Source organism: Eretmochelys imbricata, chromosome 6 (genome assembly GCF_965152235.1).
Source record: "Eretmochelys imbricata isolate rEreImb1 chromosome 6, rEreImb1.hap1, whole genome shotgun sequence".
In the NCBI taxonomy this organism is placed as follows: Eukaryota; Metazoa; Chordata; order Testudines; family Cheloniidae; genus Eretmochelys; species Eretmochelys imbricata.
The window spans coordinates 116,424,903-116,448,702 of NC_135577.1; the positions used below are offsets into that span (position 1 = coordinate 116,424,903).

Below are 23,800 nucleotides of genomic sequence, written 5' to 3' on the forward strand. Positions count from 1 at the left end.
AATGGGTCTGTTCTATGAAATAAAAGACTGTATTAGCCTTTTTGCAGCCCCAGTTAAGGTAATAGCAGATATCCATCTGACATACATAGCGCTACTAGACCCTCCAATTACCTCTTTGAAGGATATAAGATGCATCTTGAGGCACCTAAGATTATAGCCCAACTATCAAAAGTTATTCAGTAGTCATGTGACTGCATTAATGACGTTATATATATCAATATTGTGTATACTGACCTTATCAATAATTTAACATTCATTGCCTGCTCACAATAGGGACAGATATGTACCAATACTAGATAGTTTTATTAAAAAGTCTTACAGAGTACAATTTTGATTATAATAGTACTGAAAGATCACATTTTATAAATGTAAGATTGGTCAAATGTAGCAAAGCTCATGCTCGTCTGTTAGAAATAATAGTTACCTAGAAGGCCTTATCTTCTGCCACATGCAAGAAAAGATTATTCTCCAAAACAAGGAGTTTTATATCAAACAGTGTTCTGTATTCCTAAAGGCAACAATTTGGGGAAGATTTATGGAAGCCAGTAAGAACACTGAATTTTTTTTTTTTTTTAAATATGGTGCTTTAAGAGTTAGCCAGAAGCTTAGCTCCAAAAAGTCAGAACTAAATCAAGAGATTTAGTGTTAGTTTTAAGTATATTTAAATTAGAATATAGGCTACTAGTCTAGACAAGATTTCCCTATTAATGCAACCCATCATCGTTCTTGCATAGAGACTTAGTCACCTATGGTTTTCTAAAATATTTTACTAAATAAGCAACTATAAAAAACTCTCAAAAGCAATATGTCCAGTGAAACTACTTTGAAAAAAGTCAAAACTACTGCACATGAAGTACGCAAGTTAAAAACTGATAAAATATCAACTTGTACGTTATATGAAGCAATGAATGGAAGCTGTTTGATATCAGATAGCATTTACTGTTCATCATCGTGGTAGCAAATGTTACACTAGAGGACAATTCCCCACCCCCACCCCCAAACCCTTAAACACCTACTGTGAGTTACTGACATATGAAGACTGTATGAACAGCTAATAGCACTGTAAGTCAAGTCTCATTTTTATTGACTTTGATGTGCAAGTTTCTTTCAAGAAGAAAGTGATTAAACCCAATCAAGTGTTCACGTGAATGAAGCAACTAAGTATGTGTCAAAGGCTACCGGTTATGCAAACGTTCAGTTTCTATTTTCCTCCAAGAAATACTACTCTCTGTGAACTAGACTACTTGTTCAGCTTTCTGAAGAGATGCATTTAAAGACTTATTAAATAAAACTGAATCAGTATCTTTGGGATGATTTTAAGGCTTCATGTTGACCAAAGCCACTTGCTGAATGATTTTCATTAAACAGACCCAAAAATAAAGTTAGTTTTGTTTGGCAAGGTCTTTTCATGGGTTAAACCTTTAACACTTAGATATATATTCTCAAAAAGCAAACACCACACAATGAATCAAATCCTAATTTCAAGGACATTAACATATCAAGAAAGATTCATCTCAATCACACTTAGCCTGCTGAAGTACACACCACAGATTAGACTGTAACCTCAAATTGTTGTTAGCTAATTTGTACCCTCTCCCCTCACGTTCAAAATAAATTTTTTTTGTACAACTGCAAATTTTAAGTCTGTTAGCTGGAAGTGACGCTAGATGCATTGTTTCCCCGTTTCAGATTCCATAACAAGCCACTGTATATTAAAAAGGGACTTACCCTTAATTAAGGGTATTTCAACTACATTTGGGGATTCTGTCACTAAAACAGTTTAATCAATATTTTAATAGGGACAGAAGGTTGGAAGAAGCAAGGAATGCATTATAAAATGGAAAAGATTGGCCAGTGAACCTCTCTACATCCAACTGTTACCAAGTGTATATTTTCTGTTCCATGGTTAAATCAGCACTTTTCTGTATGCATTGTCTACTCTAGTTTCACAGTCTGCTGTCTTCAGTGAAGCACGATCCCACCAGTATCGAGTAACATCACTTATCCCTGGCATGCCTCAGAGTGGGGAAAGGGTGGGAAAAAAAAAAGGAAGATGCTTTTATGTTGTAGAAAGAAAAGGCGTACTTGTGGCACCTTAGAGACTAACTCAATTCTGTCATTTTGGTGGTCTCACTTCAGACCTCTTGCACTTCACAGAGCAGTATTATTCTGACTCGATAGTTACCAAGGGTCAGTGAACTAATAGAAAGAACCTCTCACCATTGCTTCCTGTCCAGCTGGACCTATTAATCCAGTGCAGTATGGCTGAATCTCCCAGCTCTTAAGAATGGCATGGGAGGGGAAAGACATCTTAAGAGAACCCTTTAGGTTAGTGAGACAGAACACAATCCAGGCTCCTACTCATTGTCTGATAGCAAGGGGATTGGGTACAGATGCTGCTCTCCACAATAATCCAGTTAGTTCACTCAACTGCATGGTAGGCAAAGAACAGCTAGTTCAAAATCTTGATAAGATGTGCCCAAGGAGAAACAAAGTGCGAGAATCAGATCTCCCCCCCCTCCCCCCAAACAAAAAGGGTGTCAGAATTGAGGCTAGAGAATCCTGCAGTGATCTCTTCAGAGAAACTGAAGTTAAATAACATTTTCCTTCACTTATACGGACAAACAAATATTTTTTGTATTCTCGCTCCTGGAGAGCAAGAAACTTTACAGATGTTCTAGATGCGAAGTTAAAATTGTAACAAACCCTATGTGCAAGAATTGGCCAGCTGAAGAAAAGGAACATCCTAATCACCATCATCCCCCTTACCTTGGGAAAAAGTTCCAGGCCTGGGGAGTCCCAAATAGAGATTCCTTTTTGGAAGCCAAAGCCAAGCAATTAAACTGTGTATTGAGAGGGGAACAAATAGCTATTTTACAGACATCTGTAACAGATAATGGTAGCAGCCTTGCCTCAATTTTAAACCAGCTTTGTTAAGACCTATTTTCAAACTAGGTCGGAACTACAAAGACAGTTACGTGCCTCTTTCAGATACAAAAACAAACACAAAACCCAGCCAAAAGGATCTGGCCATGGACCTAAGTTCCAGAGCAAGTTTTTCAGACTCTGGATTCATCCATCTAAGAAAAGTGTTGCAAAATTAAATAAATAAAATCTTCCTCCCCAAATAAGCCTTTCGACCCTAAGAAGAATGACACAGACATACCCATCTACCCAAATAAAATCTTGAAACAAGCAAACAAAAAAACCCAAGCAGAATTTTTACTCCAAAAGAGGCGATCCAGAGGCTCCATGAAATCCACCACAGACTTCACTGCTGGTATTAATTGTACGTGGAAGGTGCTCAGATGCCAAAATGATGGGCTAGCATATGTAACTTTAAGACAGAGGTAACAATGTGAAATGCTATCTGACATCTACACAGACATAGCATTTTGTTGGACAATGCTGTTAAATGGGTATTTTAAAAAATAAAACACATACACAAACAAGGAACTGAGGTGCTTTAGTCCATTCCAAGTAGCACCCCAAAAGGACCTTTTAACATCAAGTGCACAGCAATGGGCACACATTTGTTGGAAGAACACAGTCAGACAAATAGACTCATTAAAGATGGAGAACAGTATTCTAGATTTCCCTCCAATGTGCCAAATCCATAGCACTGCATTATTGGAAGTCTGATATTTAATGGCAATGGTTCAGCAACTAGAGCCTGAGACTCACTATACAAGTCAATCAGTGATCAGGAAGACATACTGTTCTAGTGAGTTTCAAGGAGCAGGGGTAAAGAAAAGGCATTTTTAGCCACCTTGTTAGGATCTCAATCTCTTATGGGACAGGGATTTTTTTTTTTTAATTTTATTTTATTTTAAGCCAGAGACACTAATCTAAACTACTTTTAGTAAGTTCATGATAGGCCAAAATATCTGGAGAGAGCGGTCCTTTAAAGTTCGGCTCAACAATTAAAGTACTCAATCGCTCAGTTTTTGCACAGGGTGAACAGAGGACTCCACGTTGGTCTGCAAGCTTTTTCTACTAGCAATTGTTCCCCCTCTGGCACCCACCAGAAGGGCATTACTCACCTGCTCCGAAATACAATTTCCTCCATCTATACACTCTTTTACAAGCCAAGCTATCAACGAAGATTCTGGGGCGGGGATGAAGTAAGGTGCCTCAGTTTTGAGGGATCCAAGGCCCAAATCACAGCCTGATGGACACTTTGTGAACTCTGTTGCAAACAGCAATGCAACCACACTTGTCTGCACCAGTACAAAGATATTAGGATCAAATTTTGTCTCTACTGAGTTTTGCCAGTACCTTTGCTGCCAGAGCGATTGGTGCAAAAGCATATAGCAGCCTCCTTCTCCAGTGACTGAAGAACATGTTCCCTTGCTAATGCAGTTCTTTATCTGAGCCATGAGAAGACAGACATTAGCTTCTTGTTTTGTCCAATGGCAAAGAGATCCCTTCCCAACACCTCCCTAGAGAAAGGTCTGATCTGTCACTCCCTAATCCAGAGACCACTCAAGGATCTACCAAGGAGACTCATTACATCATTAAGTATTCTCCTTTCCTGCCAAGTACGTGGCAATGAAAAAGTTCACATGGGACAGAGTGCACTCCTGAGGGAGGGGTGGGAAGATAGAGAGAAGAATACTAGGTCTCTAGGCCATAATCTCCAGCATATTTACATACAACTACTGTTCTTGAACAGACCAAGTTCCAAGTATGTGGACTCTTGATTCTAGGCGGTCACAACTCTAGCCACTACAATTTAGACATCAGTGTTTGGAAGTCCATCTTTAATTGTATCCTCTCCCTAGACTTTGACTAAGCTAGACAATCCCAGATGTTCTCAGTTATCCAGATATGACGATCTCTGTGATACTTTCTTCCACAGAGGCTGTCTGATATAGAGATATGGTATAGGACTGACACAAACATTCATAGTACAGTCCAAGCTGTCACCTTCTGACTCTCTTCCTTTCTGTTAGACTGGTGATGTCTATTATGACACTAGCTGGAAAAGTCTTCCTGTGTACTCAGAGTCCCAATCTGTTCAACAAAGGCAATTCTTTAGATTATCATGAACTCTATAGACTAGCCTCATAGTGGCAACATGGAATGATCTTAGAGCCTTCAGTCATGTACTTGACCAATCATTTAAGTAGACAAACACTTGTGTAAAGTAGCTCATAAATAAAAAGTTTAACAGTATTCTGATTATATGGGCCAGAGAATGAAGAGGTTACAGTCTATTTAAAACTGTTCTAGACTGACTTACACAAAGTTAATCCTTCCCATGACTTTTCTACAGCAATTCTGACAGCTGCGTGTGCAATCGTACTCCCACTTTAACAGTCAATTTTACATTTGTCATTCAATATAAGATAGTTTCAATTTAGCCACAATCATACAAAACTCAAGTTTATATGTTTAATTACATTTCTAGGTTGGGTGAGAATACCTCACGTAATCCTGTATTACTTTAGGTATGTGTCCACTTCTAAATTCTGTAAGTACTTTCCTCCTCTTCAGATTAAGAGTATTTGCCTGTCAAAACAAATGCTTGCCTCAAAGTTTGAGCATCTAGTTCCATGAACAAACTACATATTACATTCCGCTAACGCCAGCATTGTGGTAAAGCAAATAGTGTTTACAAACTAACTACAAATTCCATGGTTGATCAGGTGGTGTCAGAGATTTGCTTTCCTCCTTACCTAACCAAAGAGACAGAACGTCTTCAGCAACCATAACAGACAAACAAAAGCCCTCAGGAAACTATGCCTTCTCTCCTAGCTAGCGGTAAAACGTTTGGCAGGTGAAACAAAGTTGGGTGATCAGAAGAATGCAAAGCAAGGTTTCTTTCATCTTTTTTGTTGTTTGTTTTATAGTACAATATCTAGATCACATTTGCAGTATACTAGTAGTTTATTCCACACTAAACTAGTCAAATCCTTAAATAACTACAGTTTTGAAAATTCTGAGTTGTAGAATTGTATTTATGGCTTTCAAGGAAGGGAACTTTCAGTCTGAGATACTAAAAGATTCTCCACCTCACCCCCACCCTCAACAAATTCTCAAAGATAGTGGTAATTATGACACAGAACAAAGTCACAAAACAGTTTGATACTTCAGTGATTTCTGTAAGGTTATATACACGTGTTCTCACCATTAAAGTTAGTAAAAGCCACTGCACTGCATATGTACAGGAGTCCACTAAATGGTAGTTACCTGTAAAAATGACTCTGCAAAAGATGGTGCTGGCTTTGCTACTTAAAGTACATCACAATAGAAGTTGAAAAAACAGACTTTGTAAATACTAAAAAAAAAAAAAAAAAAAAATATTGTGGGACTGATATGGTACAAAGAAAAGGAGTACTTGTGGCACCTTAGAGACTAACACATTTATTTGAGCATAAGCTTTCGTGGGCTACAGCTCACTTCATCAGATGTAAGCTGTAGCTCACGAAAGCTTATGCTCAAATAAATTGGTTAGTCTCTAAGGTGCCACAAGTACTCCTTTTCTTTTTGCAGATATAGACTAACACGGCTGCTACTCTGAAACCTGATATGGTACAGTTACTAAGTACACACACTCTAAATAAGGCCCAGAGTGTTTAGACTATTAATTTGAGGCTCCTTTACTATATGTAGAGGCAAGTAAAGAGGAAATGGAAGTTTCATATGCAGATGATTAACCATGATTTGTTGGGGAGGAGTTAACATGGCTTTTGTAAAGGGAAATCATGCCTCCCCAATCTACTAGAATTCTTTGAGGGGGGGTCAACAAGCATGTGGACAAAGGAGATCCAGTGGATGTAGTGTACTTAGATTTTCAGAAAGCCTTTGACATGGTCCCTCACCAAAAGGCTCCTATGCAAAGTAAGCTGTCATGGGATAAGAGGGAAGATCGCTCATGGATCAGTAACTGGTTAAAAGATAGGAAACGAAGGGCAGGAATAAATTATCAGTTTTCACAATAGAGAGAGGTAAACAGTGGTGTCTGCCAGGTCTGTACAGGGAGCAGTACTGTTCATAAATGATCTGGAAAAAGGGGTAATCAGTGAGGTGGCAAAATTTGCACACTGGAAAACAATCTAAATTACACATAAAATGATGGGGGTCTAAATTAGCTGTTACCACTCAAAGATCTTCGAGTCATTGCGGTTACTTCTCTGAAACCATCCACTCAATGTGCAGTGACAACCCCCCGCCAAAAAAACCTAACAATGTTGGGAATCATTAAGACAGGGATAGATAAGACAGAAAATATATTGCCTCTATATAAACCAATATTCAAGATGTGGGCATACCATGGAATGCAGATGGGGTTGCACCATCTCAAAAAAAGATATATTGGAAATGGAAAAGGTTCAGAAAAGGGCAACAAAAATTATTAGGGGTATGAAATGGCTTCCATATGAGGAGAGAATAATAAAAGACGGACTTTTCAGCTTGGAAAAGAGATGACTCAGGGGGATATGATAGAGGTCTATGAAATCATGACTGATGTGGAGAAAGTAAATAAAGAAGTGTTATTTACTCCCTCTCATTACACAAGAGCTAGGGGTCACCAAATGAAATTAATAGGCAGCAGGTTAAAAAAACAAACAAAAAGAAGTATTTCTTCACACAACACAGTCAGCCTGTGGAACTTTTTGCCAGAAGATGTTGTGAAGGCCAAGGAACAGGGTTCAAAAGACCTAGATATATTCATAGTGGAAAGGTCCATCAATGGCTATTAGCCAGGATGGGCAGGATCATGTCCCCAACCTGTGTTTGCCAGAAGCTGGGAATTGGCAACCGGGGATGGATCACTTGATGATTACCTGTTCTGTTCATACCCTTTGAAGAGCCTGGCATTGGCTACTGTCAGAGGACAGGATATTGGGGATAGATGGACCTATTGTCTGACCCACTATGGCTGTTCTTATGTAGAACAATTTAGTATGGCTGGCAAGGAACTCATCACCTGAAGTCATGAGGCACTGTGACAATCTGGAAATTCCAGCAACAGACAGACTTGATAGTACCTTGAAGCTAAATTAGAAACGGCATGTAGGCATCCCAGAGGTTGATGGCAGAGAATTCCCCTAATGAACCACTTCAGTCACAGACTGAAGTGTTGTCATCCATAAATATGAAGTCTCCAGACACTTTAACAAGTGCCTAGAATCAGACCAAGATACTTCAACCAGGGAATATTTTTCTATCCAGTCTCTTCCAGAACAAAAAGGACTGATTACCTGAATTCCTGGAAGGGGCCATTAGATAGCCTGAATTGCTACCTGTTAGACTAAAGAGCCTGCTATCTCATTTCTGTTCCCACATGTAGGCACCTACATAGTGATCAAGCCACTGCTTAACCTTGTCTTTGTTAGAGTGATCTCCTTAAGGCTACTTAACTTATCACTATAAGGACATGTTTTCCCATGCTCCAAATCATTCAAATCACACTTCAATAAAAATGATTAAAGATCTAGAACACATGACCCTATGAAGGAAGACTGAAAAAAATTGGATTGGTTTAGTCTGACGAAGAGACAATTGAAGGGGGACATAATCTTTTATGTACTTGAAAACTGTTATGAGGAGGGAGAAAAATTGTTCTCCTTAACTTGACGATAGGACAAGAAGTAATGGGCTTAAATTGCAGCAAGGTTTAGGTTGGACATTAGGAAAAATTTCCTGTCAGGGTGGTTAAGCACTGGAATAAATTGCCTTGGGAGGTTGTGGAATCTCAGTCATTGGAGATTTTAAAGAGCAGGTTAGACAAACACCTGTTGGGGATGGTCTAGATAATATTTAGTCCTGCCTTGAATACAGGGAACTGGACTATAAAGACCTCTCCTGGTCCCTTCCAGTCCTACGATTCTATGATCTCATGGCTCTTCTATGTTCTGTATCAGTGACCTGTCCTCTTCATTATTTACCACTTCCCAGTTTCTTGGGTCAACTGCAAACTCTTTCAATAATAAACCATAAAATCATTTTCCAGGTCACTGAGAAAGAAATCAAAAACAACTGAACCCTGTGAGACCCTGTTCGAAACACCAGTTACTGACTATTTACAGTTACATTTTGAGATCAGTTAGCCAGTTTTTATTTCATTCAGTACATGCCACATTGATTTTATATTGTTGTAGGTTTTTCTTTTTTTAAAAGATCAAAATATCATGCAAATATAGAATAGCCCCAGGAGGGTGCACCTGGCATCAGCTGTCAAACAGGGCCGGGTCGGAGTACAGCTTCAGAATTTGGAGACAGAGAGGGAATAATTATGAGTCAAGACCTAAGTCAAACCCCATTAGATTGGGGGGGTGAGGGGTGGGGGAGGAGAATAGAGGCTTTCTGGATCCAAGACTGCACGGAGGCCTAACTGCAGGTTTTATAGTTAAAACGACTGAATTAACATTTCTGTACTAAATTCCAAGGTGTCATTATTCAGTAAAGCCATAAGCACTACTATGCTGGGAGAGGTTTTGATTAATACACAGGTACTATGAGGAACAGTCTTCTCAGGAGTCCTTTTTAGAAGCTGGAGAAATTTCCAGGAACTCAATATTCATATCTAGTAATGCCATCACTTCTTCCACTGAGGAGAGCAGGATCCCATCAGATTTTGCATGTCCTCAGCCTTATGGGCAATGTTTGACTGACTCTGTCTGAGACATGAGCATGCCTCCAGAGGTCTGCTATGCAGGACCAGCGCTCCCTAGTAGGCTGCATGCATCAGGAGTAACAGCGCCTCTTATAAAAGAGGAGCAAGAGCCTCTCCTGCAGTGCCATTTCTTCCAGATGTCAGAGAAATTGGACACACTGTTCACACACAGATTTTTCCACAAGTGCTGTGATGTCAGGAAGGCGAGGCTACTCAAGCAAAGTAAGATACAAACTGAAATGTAGCCTTATTTCCCAGGCCTAACACTTATCAGCTTCCAAAACAAAGCAAGGAGACAGCATGAGAATTACTTCCACTTGCTGGAGCCAGAACAGGAAACAGAGCTAAAGCAGCAAGCAAATATCTGTTTGGGAAAGCAACGCTAGAGCCCCCCCCCCCACCTTCCTTCAGTTAGCTAATGAAGCAAACCCACTTGTACTGGTATGAGAGAATAGTGAAGTAGTCATGTTTCTGTATAATATCCTTAACTATAATCTTTGATAACAGTTTTGAATCCGTAATGTTTTGGCAACACAGTAAATAACTGACTTAAGTCATCTGGGAGTCTCAAACTACAGCTTTTTTATTATAAACAAAAACAAGCGTATAAGTCAATTCAACTAAGATTTCTTTTTACACCCCAGACTGCTGACTAATATCAGAAATGTCACTAAGTTGCTGAAAACAAAACTGACGGTCCCATGAATTGCAAACATTATTTTAGTAGCTGTTGTATGTAGGACTACTACCAGGCAACATCCCCATTCCCTCAAACTTAACTTATATTTCCAAATAAAAATTTGTACTTTGAGCTGGGATTCAAGGTCATCAACAGACTTAAGTCACATGAATCCAATTTTTTCTATTTTACCAGATTCCCAAGTGAGTGAATCTCATAAATCCTCCCTCAATGTCACTCTTCATAATGTGACGAAGTTCCTCCTCTACCTTGGTGGGTCTTGCGCTTATTGGCGGATTTGCTCGCCTCAGAGATTCACGGTTTGGCCATTTTCATGAACCTATAGTCCTCCTGCATTTAGCTCAGACTGATGATTGAGAGTGAGACAATACTCACTTTACATTGCAACAGATGGATAAACATCTCTGCTCTGACAGGAAACCAGTTTTTCACCTCTGCTGGGGATTAACACCTTGATACAAACTATAAGTAAATTTTTTTATAAATATATAGTGACAAAGTTCCTCCTCTACCTTGGTGGGTCTTGCACTTACTGGAGGATTTGCTCGCCTCGGAGATTCACGGCAGCCCTCAGTTTGGCCGTTTTCATGAACCCACAGTCCAGGTCAACTCCTCCTGTGTCTGATCAGGAGTTGGGAGGTTTGGTGGGAACCCGGGCCCGTCCTCTACTCCGGGTTCCAGTCCAGGGCCCTGTGGAATGCAGCTGTCTACAGTGCCTTCTGAACAGCCGTGCAACAGCTACAACTCACCGGGCTACTAGATGACCTTCAGTGGTCCCTTCCAACCCTGATATTCTATGATTCTGATATTCTATGATTCCCCATGGCCTCCTCCCAACACCTTCTTTATCCTCACCATAGGACCTTCCTCTTGGTGCCTGGTAATGCTTGTACTCCTCAGTCCTCTAACAGTAAGCCTTCTCACCCTCAGCTCCTAGCACTTCTTGCTCCCAGCTCCTTACACACGCACCACAAACTGAAGTGAGCTCCTTTTTAAACCCAGGGGCCTGGATTAGCTTGCCTTAATTGATTCTAGCAGCTTCTTGATTAGAACACCTGCAACCAATCAGCCTGTCTGTCTTAATTGTCTCCAGAAGATTCCTGATTGTTCTGGAACCTTCCCTGTTACCTTACCCAGGGAAAAGGGACCTACTTAACCTGGGGCTAATATATCTGCCTTCTATTACTCTCCTGTAGCCATCTGGCCTGACAGTGTCACAATAAATATTTCTGAAGTGGTGAGAGGAGAGCACATGCGCGTGCACACAGAAATTTCTCATTTTTTTTAAGTTGTCACAGAAAGTTCATCTGTATGTCCCCCCTTACTATTCAAAGTAGAAGCAATCTTTTTATATATAGTTAATCATTGTAAAGTTAATTTAAGAAATCAAAGTCACTACTTCAACAGAAAGTGCTTTTAAAATTGTTATGTGAATAGCTTTTTAACCGCTTTGAACTTTGGTTTCAGACACAGCCCAAAGATTTCTCCTTCCACTAGTTTTCTGAGGAGGATATTGTCTTCAGAGGAGAGACATGATGGATGAAGACAATAGACATGCTCTTTGCGTGGTCACAACAGCCTAGAGCAATTTCCTTCTTTATTTCCATCCCAGATGCTTTCATGACTACACAATTATTTAAGATTTAGTGCTCTCCATGCCAGCTGATTGTAGTGACCTTCAAGCCATTTCCAGGAATTCACATGGAGTGCTCCAATAGCAGAAATATACAATGAAGCATCTATGAAGTTAGAAAACTTGGAATACAAAATAAGTGTGAACGGTCTGCAACGCAGTCTTGTGTGAAGTGCGGTCAACACCATTCATACTCAAATATTTGAATATTCAAAAAACTTCCAGCCTTACTATCATCCTTTTGAGCTGTTTTGGACATGCAGGGTCATCTATTCATTTCTCAAAAGATACTAAGTTTTGATTTGTATGTTCTCCATGACCATAGCTGTTACAGGGAAACATACCTCCTGCATTCTCTTCTAATGCTGGTGAAAATGAAGCTAAATTGTCTCTTTCAAAAGTGTATGTAATGACCATGAAGAGCCATTAATGGTTTACATTTTATACCGATATTTAGAATTCAAAGCTGAACTAGTAATTAATACTGTTCTTTCCCTCCCCCCATGCTCCATGTGGCATGGATATTATCAGGTCCTCTGCATGTTTCAAGCTCTGCATCATTATAATTTCAACTTCAAGTCAAGAGGGAATTAAACTAGCCATGTAATAATGTACTTCAATTACTGGTCTAAACAGAGAACACCTGCATGCATTGTATTTTGTATTGCAACTGTGTATACTAAAAGGTAAACTTATATTTTGATTATGCATGTCTTATAGTTTCTCCAATGCATGGCAAACATTTTTGCAAGAGTTGAGTTATTTTTAACTCTTAAAAAGAAAAGGAGTACTTGTGGCACCTTAGAGACTAACCAATTTATTTGAGCAACTCACTTCATTGGATGCATCCGATGAAGTGAGCTGTAGCTCACGAAAGCTTATGCTCAAATACATTGGTTAGTCTCTAAGGTGCCACAAGTACTCCTTTTCTTTTTGCGAATACAGACTAATGGCTGTTACTCTGAAACCTTTTAACTCTTAGCAATTTTAATATTCTAAAATAAAATGTTGTAGCACTGTAGTCTAAAAGCTTGAGTAATTAACAAATATTAAACAAAAAGTTAGATGTATGCTTTTTAACAAAGCCACATACACATCCCGCAAGACAAGAGATCTGTTTTTAAGTAATTAGAACCTCCTGCTAAAAGATGAAACATTTATCCATTCAGACGTACAATCATGACATGTCCCTATGTAGGCAGCTTAAAAATAAAAACAAAACTCTGTACTATCAATATCACCCCTATTTTGAATGGTCAAGTAGTTGAGCAAGTTCTCCACCCCCAATCCTTGGCTTCTAGCTAGTTCCTCAAAGGGTACCAATTGCTACTGCTTCTGTGATATGGCCAAGTGACCATGAAGAACTGGAATGAAGCAACTTATCATAAAGATGTTAACAGCTCTTCATCACTTTTTAAATCTAGTCCCATAACTTAAACTATTCCCAAGCACTCCTAGCACAGCATTGTTCAATTAGTAACAGCAAAACATGCAACCACTAAACAAAAAGTTAGTTTTTAAGCTGAAAAAGTGTCCAGTTTGTCATGGCTTCCTTATTTACGGTTGCTCAATCCACTTTCTTGGCAAGCTAATAAATAGGGATACTTGATTTTGCAGAATAGCAAGCTTTTGAAGATCTTATTTGTGACCATTACAATCCATGATACTTTGGCTGGTAGTTCTCATGAGGGGCAGCAGGATCTAGTGGTTAAAGCACAGGAATTTGAGTTCAGAGAGCCAGTTTCTCTTCCAAAAAACTTTGCCACCAATTTATGTAGCCTTGGGCAAGTCATTTAGCACCCCATTTTCCTCTCTGTAATAAAAGAATAATATGGCCTTACTTCATAGCACATCTGTGCAGTGTGAAGTATAAAGTTTTGAAACCCTCAAACAAAAGGCACTATATAAACATGGTGATAGCTCTCGGGATATTCAGGACTGTGATTCACCTTGTTACCCCCCTGCCTCCAGTGAGACTAGCCTGTGCTTAACTGGATGCCAGCTCCCTGACACCTCCAGCCTGCTAGTCACCCAAATAATCCCCTCTGGGTGATACCAGCCCTTACTTTGCCTCACAGACTAACAATAGGTGCACCTCAGACCCCAGAACCCTTTGCAGCATTCTCTTGAATTAGACAGCCCCTTATTCACTGAACACTTACGAGGTCTGCTGCCCCCAATGGGACCAGCCTACATGCCTTCTTGATTAATTCAATTTAGGATCAGCTCCTTGTACAAACACCACAGCATTGAGATATTTATCGTGAAAACAAAGTTTATCATCAAAGATCAGGATTCAAAAGAATGAGTGAAGATAATGGAAATACATGCTTTCTAGAGACTAAACTTAACCTCCTATCTAGAGCAGTCTTATCTCACCAATAGCCTTGGTTGGAAACACTGCAGAAGGCGGATTGTGATCCCATTTTGTACATAAATATGCAGTCCGTTTACTTCTTAGGTACAGGATAACAGGGTGCTTTACATGTCCCCCAGTTATAGTCCAATAAACCTTTGATGTGCACCCTCAGATAAGGCTTTCTTCCCCCTGCCGTTCTTTTCTTCCTTTTAAGTCTCAATCATTCATCTGCATTTAGCTCAGACTGATGATTGAGAGTGAGACAATACTCACTTTACATTGCAACAGATGGATAAACATCTCTGCTCTGACAGGAAAACAGTTTTTCACCTCTGCTGGGGATTAACACCTTGATACAAACTATAAGTAAATTTTTTTATAAATATATAGTGACAAAGTTCCTCCTCTACCTTGGTGGGTCTTGCACTTATTGGAGGATTTGCTCGCCTCGGAGATTCATGGCAGCCCTCAGTTTGGCCGTTTTCATGAACCCACAGTCCAGGTCAACTCCTCCTGTGTCTGGTCAGGAGTTGGGAGGTTTGGGGGGGAACCCGGGCCCGCCCTCTACTCCGGGTTTCAGCCCAGGGCCCTGTGGAATGCAGCTGTCTACAGTGCCTGCTGGAGCAGCAGTATGACAGCTACAACTCCCTGGGCTACTTCCCCATGGCCTCCTCCCAACACCTTCTTTATCCTCACCATAGGAGCTTCCTCCTGGTGTCTGATAATGCTTGTACACCTCAGTCCTCCAACACTCCACGTTCTCACTCTCAGCTCCTAGTGCCTCTTGCTCCCAGCTCCTCACACGTGCACCACAAACTGAAGTGAGCTCCTTTTTAAGCCCAGATGCCCTGATTTGCCTGCCTTAATTGATTCTAACAGCTTCTTGATTGGCTGCAGGTGTTCTAATCAGCCTGTCTTAATTGTCTCCAGAAGGTTCCTGATTGTTCTGGAACCTTCCCTGTTACCTTACCAGGGGAAAAGGGACCTACTTAACCAGGGGCTAATATATCTGCCTTCTATCACTCTTGTGCATGAATGTTCTGGCTGATGCCCTTAACAGCATCAATGATGCAGAGAAACATGGAAAACATCAAGTTCTCATTATACTGTGCTCTAAAATAATCATCTGGTTTTTAACCGTGATGATGAAGCATGGTTACATTGATGAATTTGAGATCATTGACGATCACAGAGCTGGGAAAATTCTTGTTAATCTCACAGGCAGACTGAACAAGTGTGGTGTGATCAGTCCCAGATTTGATGTTCAGTTGAAGGACCTGGACAAGTGGCAGAACAACCTTTTGCCTTCACGTCAGTTTGGGTACATAGTGCTGACAATTTCTGCTGGCATCATGGACCATGAGGAAGCAAGGCGAAAACACACAGGAGGCAAAATCCTAGGATTCTTTTTCTAAAACTTGTAAAAACAGGTATACTAATAAATTGTTCAAATGGAAAAAAAAAAACACTCCTGTAGCCATCTGGCCCGACCCTGTCACAATATATATTATAAAATGTACTTATAGTCTGTGTACACACACACACCCCTCCTTACATAGTAGCAGTACATAATATTTATGACAATATTCCTAACCAGTGACTCACCTGTTTTCCTTTCAGAGTGGTAGCCATGTTAGTCTATCAGCAAAAACAATGAGGAGTCCTTGTGATACCTTAGAGACTAAACACATTTATTTGGGCACAAGCCTTCGTGGGCTAAAACCCACTTCATCAGATGCATGGAGTGGAACATATAGTAGGGAGGTATAGATACACAGCATATGAAAAGAGGAGTCTGAACCAGGATGTAACATACCAGTCTCAGGAAATGCTTGTAAACTCTATGCACTCCCTCTAAGGTTGCAAATTTTGACTGGACATATTCCTGGTTTTCATCACATGACAATCTTTAATTAAATATTAATATATTTAATTCCTGGAGTCTCCAGGATAATTCTGGAGGGTTGGCAACCCTAACCCACTCTGTGCCCTTTTTCCAGCTGGCATTAAGAGGTTCTTGGATCACAAGTGTAAATTATTCTCCACCCCCGTGGACTTTACAGCCGCACAAGGCTAAAAGATCTCACCTGCCTATTCCGCCCCACCATGACATTTTTCTTAAATGATGGTTTGTAATACAAGCTATTAGAAGACTTTAGAAATAATGTTACTGTACCAAAATTCATTATGTAGTCAGTGTGAATTTCATATTGGAAAAGCTGTTCATTGCTTGTTTGAGAAGGAATACACACGTATAGCTTTCTAACTGAAACTGTACTTTTGATCTTTAATATTTGCATCTTCCTTTCAAGTTAAAAGGTAATGCTGTGGAAGCACTATGGGCTGTCAGAAGGACCTTAGTTAGTTAGTTTCTGGAGATTTGAATAACCAAATCAGTAAAACCTCAATGTTACAAACACCTCAGGAATAGAGGTTGTGTGTAACTCTGAAATGTTCGTAACTGAACAAAACATTATGGCTGTTCTTTGACTTAATACAGCTTTGAAACTTTACTATGTGGAAGAAAGTGCTGCTTGTAACCATCTTAATTTAAATAAAACAAGCACAGAAAGTTTCCCTACCTTGTCAAATTTTTAAACTTTTGTTTTTAGTAGTTTATGTTTAATACTGTACTATACTGTATTTGCTTCCCCCCCTCTGCCCTTCTGCCTGATTGCACACTTCCAGTTCCAAATGAGGTGTGTGGTTGATCAGTCAGTGCATACATCCAATGCAGATCCATAAAACCTCACTTACATGATTCCTTTACATATGTAGTGTTCATATACAAAAGTTAAAAATCCAAAAGGACTAAGACTATATGAGCAAAAACATTATAGATTGAAATCCCAGCAAGACAAAGCTCACCATTCAAACTGCAATTAATTCTTAACACTTGCACTGTACAAAATTATTTCCAGAATGTGGGGCAGATTTTAATCAGATATTATTTAAGATAGACTGGTTTGCTCTGCATGAGTAATAGAAGAAGATAACCTTGCCCAGAAAAAGGCACTAGTAGTCCAATGAAGTACACAAGCAATAGTTACCCAGGAAGATTAGTGAAGAGATGAGTCAAAACAAGCAGACACTGAAGGGCAAGAAATAGAAGTTTCACATTTATCTAGCTTTAATCTAAGGTAGGACTCTGGAACAATTTCCAGTCTCTTAACGCAAAAAGTATGTTAGAAACTATAGCAGCAGAGATGACTATTCAGGAGGGATAAAAGGTAAGAGGAAGATCCCCTTTGTAAAAAAAAAAAAAAAGTGTACATGAATGCTAAATACAGTATAGTCTAAAGAATACAGGGAATAAAAAAAAAAAAAGACAAAAACACACCAGAAAAGATGTGCAACAAAGGAAATTTTTAAAAAATATATGCACTTTAAAACTTAAGAAGCAGTTTACTTAATACTCCTGTCTTCCCGCAGGTTTAAAAAAAAAAAAAAAGTTACTTCAGAGAGCAAGGACCTGTGCATCTGTCCAAGGGACATATAATTGGTTATTCAAGAACTATTAGTCTGTTTCTTAGCAACCTCTGTAAGCTCTAATCAAGTAAGGCCAAGATTGTCATTTATCCTTGAAATGCCATCCCCTTTCATCTAATAGAGGATTCTAACTGCTATTAGGCAACAAATAATAGTTTTAGCCATGGATAATATCCATGCTCATTACACATTTCAGCTGAGAATTCTTTCTAATACCAGAGATCAGGAAAGCTCTTCACTATATGCCTTTTGCTTTATTTCATTTAGCTAACAACTAAAATGCTGACTGCTGAAATAATCCATTTTCTTCCCCTCAATTTGTTTAGATGAGCTGCCAAGCTAAAACCAATGAAACTAGGGGATAAGTGTTTGTAGTTGGATTCTTTGGGAAGAAAGGCACTATATAATCAGAATAATTAGTCATTGGAACAATTTACCAGTGTCATGGCGGATTCTCCATCACTGACAATTTTTAAATCAAGACTGGATGTTGTTTCTATAAAATATGCTCTACGAATTATTTTGGGGGAAGTTCTATGGTCTATACTATAGAGGAGGTCAGACTAGATGATCACATTGGTCCATTCCAGTCAAACTCTATAGAGAGGTAAAAGAGCCTGGTTCACAAAACAAGATTTTTGTAACAGTGAATGTCTTCAGTATGACTTCATAGAAGAAAAAGCATCTTATATCCGTACTGCTGCTTGTGGTATAGTTTCCAAGCAAACTATAGGACTTGGAGATGAAATTTCATGAGCCCCCAAGAGTATTTAAGCCCCCAAAACTTGTGAGATGGGTAAGAGGATTATTTTTTCTACCATAAAATGCAGCCTTTTCAATGTGGAACACAGCTGGCAGAGCAACGCTATGGCAAGAGTTGAGACCAAACAGTATATTGTATCCAATTAAAAAGCGCACAGTTAACTTAGATAGAAAGAATGAAATTATCGAAGTAGGAATTTGGATATATGCCACTGAGGACTGAACTGACTCATGAACACGGTCTCACTGGATTTCTGATGGCCTCTATTCTAAAATTCACCCAAGAATGTTCCATATGACATTGTTATGAGTTGATCCCTACTAAATTAAAAGCAACAATCGAAAGGATTTAGATACCTCCTAGCCAGAAGTGAATGGTGGTACCAGCAGCAAGGTCCAGGGCAACTCACTGGTAAGAGGTGTAGCACCTTGACACACCTCCACTGAAAGGGGCAGGATGGTAGGATTCCTGAATAGGTGCTCTCTCTATCCCCTATTCAGCAGCTCCATCTTTTGGATGATCCTCTGCTAAGTTTTGATACATTTGAAGCACCACCCTTGCCCTTCCTCCCCCCATCCCTTTCCTGGAAAAAATGTTTCCTCTTTCAACCTGCCCCTAGGAGCTCCTTGGCTGCTGTAAGTAAACCAACAGGGTGGGGAAAGAAGAAACAGCAGAAAGTACATTTTCCTTCAACTACTGTACCACATCTCCAACCACAATTTTTTATAACCCTTCCCCCACCATGGAGTAGCACCATTGCTTGCTTCTGCCAAGGACTTTTCAATCAGCGTCTACACAAAGTTGACAAAAGAGCATTAGTTTTATTCCACTGATTGGGGAGGTGGGCAGAGGAGACATGCTTGTGGCAGGGCAGGGGAAAGAGAAATTCATGAGCACAAGAGCATCTACAACTGTCTGCAGACCAAAGGATAGTGCTGCATCTATTCACAATTACTTTTTTAAAATAAAGTTAGTTGAGGTAAAACTACAACGTGCCCTGTCTACACTTAATTTTTATAACCTTTTAGTGATCTCCTTGTAAAAATACTTTTCTTGCTGTAGACATAGACAGAGTGGCTTCACACTTCATAATAGGGTCAAACTGCTCAAGACAGTATTATAAGTGGAAAGGATACAGAGCTTCTACTATAAATTGTGACGGACAAGAACGTCCTTCCCCACCCTTTACCCTAGGTTTATTTTGTTTAATATATACGTGATTCTTTGATTGAAGATAGACTAGATATTAGAATAATGGATTATTGCATATGTCCTGTGTACTGCAACAAGAGTGTAATGATCTCATTGATGCACAGCCTGGAGTGCCTTGTGAAAGAAATTCTGATTGCCAGGTATCAGTCCATTTCCGATCTACAACACTAAAGCCTGCAGTCTGAATTAAGCTTCAGTATCCTTAAAGAAGAGAACTTTAGTAAAATACTGGTGTGCCAAAGAAGTTTTAAAATGTTAGAATTAAATAAGCTTTCAGAGGCACAGATGTAGAATCACAGAAATGCAAGACTGGAAGGGACCATCTAGTCCAGCCCCCTCCACTAAGGCAGGGCTAAGTTTAAACTGTCCTTATATTACTACTATCTGAAGAGTTATCCATATGCCTTTAAGAGTACTTTGAAGGAAGAAAGGTTAAGAAAGTATAACACAACAGGTGGCAGGCCACTAATCTCTCTGCAATGCAAGATATTTTTACAAGAAATTCTAGGTTCAGTTACAACGTCTGAAATATGCAGAGGACATTAAGGGTTCTCTTTTCACTGAAATTTGGAAGACAGGACTTTTCTATAGTTACATGAAAAGTATCTCTTCATAGTTTCTGCTCTGGGCAAGCTGCAATATTAGTTGTTGGAACACACAGCATGCCCAGAGTGCTTTTTGTGTGTGTGTGTGGGGGGGGGGGGGGTAAGTGGCACCTGCAACTACCATTGACATCAAGTGGAGAAGTCCATACTCAGCACACCTGAAAAATCAGAGCCTAGATCACAGTTTCTCAAATACAGCCACCATATTTCCCCTACAGCCACAGCAGTTTCCTGGGCAATGGGGGGAGTGGGAATAGCATCAGCCCCTCTCCTTCCTCCTGCATGCGGCTCCTGCATGTGCTGCCTCTCTGGAGGCAGAGGTGGGACACACAACGCTTAAGGAGCAAGGTGAGGAGGGGGTGAGGAGGTGAGCAGCGAGGTGAGCAGCTGGCGGGGGTGGGGTGAGGAGAGGAGGTTAGTGGTTGTGGGGGAGAGGAGGCAAGGCAAGTGGCAGGCGTGGAGAGGAGCCCAGCGGGGGAGTGAGCAGCAAGCCAGCAGCAGGGTGAGGAGGCAGCGAGGGGCGAGCGCATGTGCGCCAGGTGGAGCCCCTGACTCCACCCCTTCACCCCCGTGCACCCCTCCCCTCCCCCCCCGGCAGCCAGAGTCCCAAGACCCACTGTCCTCCCTGCAGCTGAAGCCCCTGCCTGGAAAAGCCCCAAGTGTCCCCCCTCAACCAGAGGAGCCCTGGGCTGGCTGAAGCCCCAAGACACCCTCCCCTCCCCCCCCCCCCCCACAAATCTGGCCCAAGTCCAGAGCACCCCACCCCCCCTCGGCCAGAGGAATTCTGGACAGACCAAAGCCCCAAACCACACCCACCCCAGAGGAGCTCTGGGCCAGCCACAGCCATGCCTCCCCTCCCCAGACCCAAGCCACCAAGATCTTTTTAATTATTATTTGCACTTCTATTATGTCAAAGCATTTTTAAATTTACTTCAGAGTTGTTGTACAGACAACCACTTTCACCAAAAAAGCAAAAGAAATTAAAAAAAAAAAAAAAAGAAAGTGCTTTCCACGTTCTTATTTGTGTTTCTATTCTGTTAGATCCAGTAAAGAATAGAGAACTGCACATTATTTTTTATTATTGCAAAAACAAAAAAACAAAAACCCACCCAAAATCTTACATAAATAAATTACAATGATTTGGATTTATATATGTGCATATTACTTTAACAACTTTTGGAAAAAATAAATAATTTTAGGAAAAGTATCAGTGTGTTGGTGGCTGCACTATGAGGCCAACACAAATTTGTTGTGAGAACCCCCTGGCCTACACCATTACTATATTATCGACAGTGAACATGTAAGATTTAACTCAAAAGCTCTCTGATCTAATATTGAAGGGATACTGTTTACATACTGAAATAGTCCCTCACTCTTTCACATACAAAATCCCAACAAGAGTTAGATCTGTGAAGACAAGTACTAAGCAGCTGGAAATTTATCCAAACTCACTTACCCACTAAGCCATAGGGAACAGAGAGCAAGATTTTCTTGTACACCCCAGTCTTCTATGTATTCATAAATGCACAGCAGAGAATCTGCAGGGGATGATTTCTGGTGCACATCCATACGTTATGATTATCTGGAAGTGTCATTTTGGGCTATTAGCATTGAGCATGTCCTTTTAGAGTCATAAGAGAAAACTGACTGTGATAGTTATTACAACACTGCTAGAACGTTCTCAAATTGCCTACCCAAAGTGCCACAAAAAGGTACTAATTAAGGAGTAAATATTTCGTTTGAAAGATGATTAAACTAGGGGCTTACCTACATAAGCACCTATTTTGTGGCAAATTGGGGTGCAAATCTACTCCACATTAAGTGTCCATGTGAATGTTGCTGCTGCACACTAAAAATTCCTTACTGCACTTGGATCTATCCTGCTTTGAAACAGTAGATTGATGCGCACTAGGGAACTTTTAGTGAGGGGCAGTAGTGTCCACATAGACACTACATGCATGGCAGGCTAGCACAGAGTAGATTTGCATCTCAACTTGCCACAAACTGAGTGTTCATATTGGTAAGTCCCAAGAGTTTATAGCAGGGGTGGCTAAGCCAGGGTGGATAAAAATCAATCGCTTTTTTTGATAAAAAGGTTTTTCCCCTCAAAAAGCAATCTAAAGATAGTTTTAATTAAGATACATTATATCTCAAAGATATCTCATCATGGAATAGGGATTATACATTCTAATTCTATAGTATGAGACAATATATTCATGTAATACTTAAGAAAAGTTTTGTAAATGAGTTCCAACAGTTCATGGATTAGAGACGCAATCTTATGGGGTTCCAGGGGCTTCTGTATAAATTATTTAGGTTAATCTTTCTATCTACTCAATGGGACTCAGTGCTCAGTCAGAAGATACCATCAGAAATGCTTAGTTTTGCAGTTCTCAAACTGTGGATTTGTCTCCAGAAGTAACATGCTTGTTGACAGCAAAAATGTTTTTAAATAAACAAACAAAAAAAACCAAACAAATATACAGCAGTGAGAAATAACAGACCTCAACCCTATTGTCCCTCTGCAAATTTGTGTACACAGAGTCAATCCCTTGCCTCCCTCTAAAAGTGCAAAGTTTCAAAAAGTTCAATGAATAGAAGATTGTTGGGGCAGAATAGATCTGGACAAGGAGATGAAGTCTGGAGATAAATGTGAGAAGGGAAGGACAGGCAGTAAAAACAAAAGTGAAACTGTTTGAGCAGCATATTCCAGAAGTCTTCAGGTCTTTCGGAGCGTAGCCTTCATTGATTTGAGATCTACCATACCATTCTCTCACTAGAAGGGAAACCTACAATGGCAGCAGGCAGTAAAAGAGACCCAGTTTGGGAATATTTTAATGAAGTTCCTCTACCTGTGGGTAAAACAGGCATACGTGCAAAATGCAAACAGTGCAACAAAAAAAAAAAGCAAGGCCTAGTTGTCTGAATGAAACAACATCATGAGAAGTGTTCCTTCTCAGGAGGAACCTCCTTTGAAGATGATGAAAGGAACATGTCTGAACATGCAGGATCTTCAGGTTGGTAACAACAAGAATGCACTTTTATGTAGAAATCCATGATTAAATAGAGTTTTCCTGACTAGTAATTTAAATCAAATCCACCCTGGGCCAAACCATGGCTTGCAAGCTGCATGTAGCTCTTTTACAGTTAAAGTGAAGCTTGCAGAGCCCCTCATGCTCCCCCACCCTCCATGTACCAGACTGGGCAGGAGAGTTGGGAACCTCTACCTTGCAATGGGGTGGTGGTGTAGGGGCTTCTGCCTAGCAGGGAGCGGAGTCTCAGGGCTTTAGCAGGAGTGGGGCTGAAGCCCCAATCCTAGCAGGCACTTCCTGCTAGACTGAAGCCCCGAGCCTCGGCAGACGTGCCCTGGCTCTCGAACTTCTGAGGACTGTCATATGTGGCTTGGAGGGTCAG

At 40.3% G+C, this 23,800-nt stretch overlaps 1 protein-coding gene and 1 pseudogene across 1 annotated transcript in view; one reads left to right on the forward strand and one right to left on the reverse strand.

Moving 5' to 3' along the window:
- The window catches only part of JAG2 (jagged canonical Notch ligand 2), a 94,170-nt gene that overhangs the window by 62,260 nt on the left and 8,110 nt on the right, over positions 1-23,800 (reverse strand). The gene's annotated exons all lie outside the window — the stretch shown is intronic.
- On the forward strand, positions 15,343-15,773 carry LOC144266972 (small ribosomal subunit protein uS8 pseudogene; annotated as a pseudogene).